We start from the raw sequence: 7,325 nt of genomic DNA, 5'->3' as shown, positions 1-7,325 counted from the left end.
TCGTGGAATCCCCGCGTCGGAGAGTAAAACGCCGAAGGCTTACTTATGAAACTTACGTCTCTCGACGATGGGACGATCCACGCGAAGAGTTGTTACGTGCACGCGTATGGTGCGATTGCGTCGATTCGCTTTTCTGTACGGGGAGCAATAGAACGTTGAGTTGACTTATCGGGTCTTCGTTGGAATTACCGTCGCTGGCATTGTAAACTCCAGATGACCTTGTGATTCCTTCGTCGGGCACTGGTAAAGGGTGGCGATGATGCGTTCTATAATAGAAATACCCGTCGTAGCGTTTCTTCCGAGTCAACCCGCTCACGAAACACTCTCTCGTCGTGGAATCCCCGCGTCGGAGAGTAAAACGCGAATTCATAGTATGGAAACTTACGTCTCTCGACGATGGGACGATCCACGCGAAGAGTTGTTACGTGCACGCGTATGGTGCGATTGCGTCGATTCGCTTTTCTGTACGGGGAGTAATAGAACGTTGAGTTGACTTATCGGGTCTTCGTTGGAATTACCGTCGCTGGCATTGTAAACTCCAGATGACCTTGTGATTCCTTCGTCGGGCACTGGTAAAGGGTGGCGATGATGCGTTCTATAATAGAAATACCCGTCGTAGCGTTTCTTCCGAGTCAACCCGCTCACGAAACTCTCTCTCGTCGTGGAATCCCCGCGTCGGAGAGTAAAACGCGAATTCATACTATGAAAACTTACGTCTCTCGACGATGGGACGATCCACGCGAAGAGTTGTTTACGTGCACGCGTATGGTGCGATTGCGTCGATTCGCTTTTCTGTACGGGGAGAAATAGAACGTTGAGTTGACTTATCGGGTCTTCGTTGGAATTACCGTCGCTGGCATTGTAAACTCCAGATGACCTTGTGATTCCTTCGTCGGGCACTGGTAAAGGGTGGCGATGATGCGTTCTATAATAGAAATACCCGTCGTAGCGTTTCTTCGGAGTCAACCCGCTCACGAAACTCTCTCTCGTCGTGGAATCCCCGCGTCGGAGAGTAAAACGCGAATTCATACTATGAAAACTTACGTCTCTCGACGATGGGACGATCCACGCGAAGAGTTGTTTACGTGTACGCGTATGGTGCGATTGCGTCGATTCGCTTTTCTGTACGGGGAGAAATAGAACGTTGAGTTGACTTATCGGGTCTTCGTTGGAATTACCGTCGCTGGCATTGTAAACTCCAGATGACCTTGTGATTCCTTCGTCGGGCACTGGTAAAGGGTGGCGATGATGCGTTCTATAATAGAAATACCCGTCGTAGCGTTTCTTCCGAGTCAACCCGCTCACGAAACTCTCTCTCTCGTCGTGGAATCCCCGCGTCGGAGAGTAAAACGCCGAAGGCTTACTATGAAACTTACGTCTCTCGACGATGGGACGATCCACGCGAAGAGTTGTTACGTGCACGCGTATGGTGCGATTGCGTCGATTCGCTTTTCTGTACGGGGAGTAATAGAACGTTGAGTTGACTTATCGGGTCTTCGTTGGAATTACCGTCGCTGGCATTGTAAACTCCAGATGACCTTGTGATTCCTTCGTCGGGCACTGGTAAAGGGTGGCGATGATGCGTTCTATAATAGAAATACCCGTCGTAGCGTTTCTTCCGAGTCAACCCGCTCACGAAACTCTCTCTCGTCGTGGAATCCCCGCGTCGGAGAGTAAAACGCGAATTCATACTATGAAAACTTACGTCTCTCGACGATGGGACGATCCACGCGAAGAGTTGTTTACGTGCACGCGTATGGTGCGATTGCGTCGATTCGCTTTTCTGTACGGGGAGAAATAGAACGTTGAGTTGACTTATCGGGTCTTCGTTGGAATTACCGTCGCTGGCATTGTAAACTCCAGATGACCTTGTGATTCCTTCGTCGGGCACTGGTAAAGGGTGGCGATGATGCGTTCTATAATAGAAATACCCGTCGTAGCGTTTCTTCCGAGTCAACCCGCTCACGAAACTCTCTCTCTCGTCGTGGAATCCCCGCGTCGGAGAGTAAAACGCGAATTCATACTATGAAAACTTACGTCTCTCGACGATGGGACGATCCACGCGAAGAGTTGTTTACGTGCACGCGTATGGTGCGATTGCGTCGATTCGCTTTTCTGTACGGGGAGAAATAGAACGTTGAGTTGACTTATCGGGTCTTCGTTGGAATTACCGTCGCTGGCATTGTAAACTCCAGATGACCTTGTGATTCCTTCGTCGGGCACTGGTAAAGGGTGGCGATGATGCGTTCTATAATAGAAATACCCGTCGTAGCGTTTCTTCCGAGTCAACCCGCTCACGAAACTCTCTCTCGTCGTGGAATCCCCGCGTCGGAGGGTAAAACGCGATATATAATAGTATATGCCAGTGGTTCGCGCGCGTCGTCTCTGAGATACGCGGTCGACAGAGTTCCGAAAACACGTGATGTGCCACGATTTCCGTGCGTCTTACATCTTTCGACGATGGGACGATCCACGCGAAGAGAACGTTCGTGCTTGCGTGAGGTGCAACAGCGTCGATTCGCTTTTCTGTACGGGGAGAAATAGAACGTTGAGTTGACTTATCGGGTCTTCGTTGGAATTACCGTCGCTGGCATTGTAAACTCCAGATGACCTTGTGATTCCTTCGTCGGGCACTGGTAAAGGGTGGCGATGATTCGTTCTATAATAGTAATACCCGTCGTAGCGTTTCGACCGATGTCACCCGCCACGAATGTCTCTCTCGACGTGGAAACCCCGCGCCGAAGAGTAAACGCGAAGGCTTACCATACGAAAGAAAACGGTATTATACGCCTGTGGTATGTGCGTCTCGGCTCTGTGATACGCGATCGGCAGAGTTACAAAAAAACGTTGATGGGCCACGATTTCCGTGCGTCTTACATCTTTCGACGATGGGACGATCCACGCGAAGAGTAGTTACGTGCTCGCGCGAGGTGCGATAGCGTCGATTCGCTTTTCTGTACGGGGAGAAATAGAACGATGAGTTGACTTATCGGGTCTTCGTTGGAATTACCGTCGCTGGCATTGTAAACTCCAGATGACCTTGTGATTCCTTCGTCGGGCACTGGTAAAGGGTGGCGATGATTCGTTCTATAATAGAAATACCCGTCGTAGCGATTCGGCCGAGACACCCGCCACGAAACTCTCTCTCGTCGTGGAATCCCCATGTCGGAGAGTAAAACGCGAAGGCTAACTATATAAGAAACATATAGTATTATTTATGCCTGTGGTTCTCCGTTTGTCCTACTCTCAGATACGCGACTCGGAGAGTTACGAATAATCGTGATGGACCACGATTTCTGTACGTCTTACATCTTTCGACGATGGGACGATCCACGCGAAGAGATCATTCCTGCTTGCGTGAGGTGCGATAGCGCCGATTCGCTTTTCTGTACGGGGAGAAATAGAACGATGAGTTGACTTATCGGGTCTTCGTTGGAATTACCGTCGCTGGCATTGTAAACTCCAGATGACCTTGTGATTCCTTCGTCGGGCACTGGTAAAGGGTGGCGATGATTCGTTCTATAATAGAAATACCCGTCGTAGCGATTCGGCCGTGTCACCCGCCACGAAAATCTCTCTCGTCGTGGAATCCCCGCGTCGTAGAGTAAACGCGAAGGCTTGCTATAGAAGACTATAGTTTATACGCCTGTGGTTCACCGGTTGCCTGCTCTCCGGGGTACGCGATCGCGCAGGAGTTACGGAAGAACTTGATGGGCCACGATCTCCAAGCGGCTATATCTTTCGACGATGGGACGATTCACGCGAAGAGAACGTTCGTGCATGCGTGAGGTGCGATAGCGTTGATTCGCTTGTCTGTACGGGGAGAAATAGAACGATGAGTTGACTTATCGGGTCTTCGTTGGAATTACCGTCGCTGGCATTGTAAACTCCAGATGACCTTGTGATTCCTTCGTCGGGCACTGGTAAAGGGTGGCGATGATTCGTTCTATAATAGAAATACCCGTCGTAGCGTTTCGACCGATGTCACCCGCCACGAAATTCTCTCTCGTCGTGGAATCCCCGCGTCGGAGAGTAACCGCCGAAGGCTTGCTATAGAAGACTATAGTTTATACGCCTGTGGTTCACCGGTTGCCGGCTCTCCGGGGCACGCGATCGCGCGAAGGTTACGGAGGGACGTGAAGCGCCCGAGCAATGAAACGTCCGCAGGAGGAAACGAGCAACCGCCGAACATTGTTTCGCGACGTTTCCATAATGTATTGTCGTTTCGCTCGCATCCCGCTTCTTTCCCCTAGTTTCCTCGACGCGTAGTTTCGCAGCCTTAGTGGACGAATCATTCTCGATTCGAGGAAAGATATGCAGTGGGGCGTGCAATGAGCCCGCCAGAGACCACGATCTCCAATGCGTCTTTACATCTTTCGACGATGGGATGATCCACGCGAAGAGAACGTTCGTGCTTGCGCGAGGTGCGTTAGCGTCGATTCGCTTTTCTGTACGGGGAGAAATAGAACGATGAGTTGACTTATCGGGTCTTCGTTGGAATTACCGTCGCTGGCATTGTAAACTCCAGATGACCTTGTGATTCCTTCGTCGGGCACTGGTAAAGGGTGGCGATGATTCGTTCTATAATAGAAATACCCGTCGTAGCGATTCGGCCGAGTCACCCGCCACGAAACTGTCTCTCTTTCGTCGTGGAAACCCCGCGTCGGAGAGTAAAACGCGCGAAGGCTGTGACTGTAACATATATATATACAGTATACAATGCCTGTGGTTTTTGCGCGTGTCGGCTCTTCGGTATACGCGATCGGCCAGAGTTACGGAGGGACGGTGAAGCGCACGAGAAATTGAAACGGCCGCACGATTGGAACCGAGCAACCGTCGAACATTGTTTCGCGACGTTTCCATAATGCGTTTTCGTTTCGCTCGCATACCGCTTCTTTTCCCCTAGTCTCTGAGACGCGTTTTCGAGCCGTTCTTCTACTATCGATTCTCGTAGAGAGAAGGGACCGGGTAGTCTGGAAGTGGAACCCGCATCTTGCGTGTACCGTACACGGAATTGAGAGGACCGGCCGTGAAGCTCGTTTTAAAGCCGTGCGTCTGACACCCAACTCTTGCGCGCCAATTTCGCGGCAAGAGATAATATGGGACGAATGACCGGCAAAGAGCCAGCTGTGAAGTCTGTTTTTTTAATCGAATCCGTGGACGTGTGTATGCCGTAGCGTCGCTCGTCGTGTTCGTTCATGGTCGTTCCGAGAGAAAGAACGAAAGCGGTAACGAAGGGACCGGCCGTGAAGCTCGTTTTAAAGCCGCGCGTCTGACACCCAACTCTTGCGCGCCAATTTCGCGGCAAGAGATAACATGGGACGAATGACCGGCAAAGAGCCAGCTGTGAAGTCTTTTTTCATTATTTGCTTTCAATCGATCGATCGGTACGATTCGTGCAACGTTTCGCGCGATGCGACGCGAAAACATGCGCGCAACAATAGATGCGTCTGATCGGAAGAACGCGAGGGTCGACTGCACGCGATGGATTCAGTATCGGGTAGGATACAAAATATATCCCCGTCGTTTCCACGCGTGCGAGTCTTCTGCGTCTTTCGCGGGTTTTTGAATGCACTATACGCCCGGAACGTCGAGAAATATATACATATTACTTGAACGTTTTTCGTCTCGAAAGGCTTCGGTGTCGTCTCCAAGGCGACGCCTGAATCTCCTTCGCGCGCTGGTCGGAGATTCAGGTATCAACTTTTATCTTCTCTTTGAAAGAAGAGAGATATTAGGTCGAACAAATGAGAATAAAATTATATATGTGAAATATAAAATTTATACGATTACCCTGAACGGTGGATCACTTGGCTCGTGGGTCGATGAAGAACGCAGCTAATTGCGCGTCAACGTGTGAACTGCAGGACACATGAACATCGACATTTCGAACGCACATTGCGGTCCACGGATACAATTCCTGGACCACGCCTGGCTGAGGGTCGTTTACGTACCATACACTGCTTGCGTAGCTCTGTCAAATCCCCGCCGTCGTTCACCTCTTCGGATCGAACGTTTTTTTACCGAAGGGCGCAAAGAACGTTTCTGAGTCGGGTTAAGAGAAGGATGCTACGTACGAGCGAACGATGGGTGTCTCGTCGGCGTTTGTCGCGGACACGCGAAAATTCTGTGAATTTCACGGACAGTGTACGTTCTAGTTGTTGCAAAACGATCGGAATCGTTTGTATGGACTCGCGTGAGTGTTCGCGGCGTCGTGCGTCGTTCAATTACGACCGCCCGCGGATACCGCTCCACTGCGATATGGATCTGAGCGACAACTTTTTCGGCTGTTCGTGAGATGAACGGTTTCGTGTGTTTAGAAAAATTTTTTTTCCCGCGCTCCCGACGTCACCTGAAATGATGCGTCAGAGGTGAAAGAAAATATTAAGAAGTCGAGAGAGAGAGAGACTACACACGTTTTATTCATATTTTGTATACCGTGCGTGAGACGGATGTGCACGACACGTCGTATGTCGGTATATTACCGACTGGCCCCAGGGAGATTGTTTTCTTCCTCTCTTACGAATGAGATGTACGTTTCGGAGGATCGTCGTTACCGAAACACACGGCAAAACGAGACTTCTCGCAGCAGAACCTTTATACACAATACACATCGACTCTTTTTACCCCGAGAGAGAGAGAAAAGGTGTATTTCTTTTTTTTATTTTTCGAATTCGACGCACGAACGCTTTGACGACTGGAGAAAAACACGGTGTGTGTTAAAATCGTGCGGGACGAGCATGCGTATTCGTAACGGGTCGAATAGTTCTTATTCCCCGTCGTCGCGTGTCCTCGCTGGACCACCACCGTGCGCTTCCGCCACGTTCAGTTGAATTTCGAAATATATATATATAAAAAGAATCACCATATACTCTCTTTCGGGAGGTGTATTTTTATCGGTTTCTGCTATAGAGAAGAGACGGAGATCGTGTTGTGAGGTGTAACGTTTCTGTATCCCCGTTTCGGAGGATCGTCGTTATCGGCGGAACACACGTCAAAACGAGACTTCTCGCAGAACCTTTATACACAATACACATCGACTCTTTTACCCCGAGAGAGAGAAAAGGTGTTTTTCTTTTTTTTTTATTTTTCGAATTCGACGCACGAACGCTTTGACGACTGGAGAAAAACACGGTGTGTGTTAAAATCGTGCGGGACGAGCATGCGTATTCGTAACGGGTCGAATAGTTCTTATTCCCCGTCGTCGCGTGTCCTCGCTGGACCACCACCGTGCGCTTCCGCCACGTTCAGTTGTATTTCGAAATATATATATATATAAAAAGAATCACCATATACTCTCTTTCGGGAGGTGTATTTTTATCGGT

General features: G+C 49.8%; 1 non-coding gene across 1 annotated transcript; it reads left to right on the top strand.

The window, feature by feature from the left end:
* Positions 1-5,790: 5,790 nt before the first annotated feature.
* LOC143175950 (5.8S ribosomal RNA) lies at positions 5,791-5,945 on the top strand. Its single transcript, XR_013000581.1, has one exon. It is a non-coding gene; the product is annotated as a 5.8S ribosomal RNA (ribosomal RNA).
* Positions 5,946-7,325: the final 1,380 nt, after the last annotated feature.

This window comes from Nomia melanderi, unplaced genomic scaffold, assembly GCF_051020985.1.
Source record: "Nomia melanderi isolate GNS246 unplaced genomic scaffold, iyNomMela1 scaffold0271, whole genome shotgun sequence".
In the NCBI taxonomy this organism is placed as follows: Eukaryota; Metazoa; Arthropoda; class Insecta; order Hymenoptera; family Halictidae; genus Nomia; species Nomia melanderi.
The sequence above is the reverse complement of the archived record's forward strand: the minus strand, read 5'-3'. Positions and strand labels throughout refer to the sequence as shown.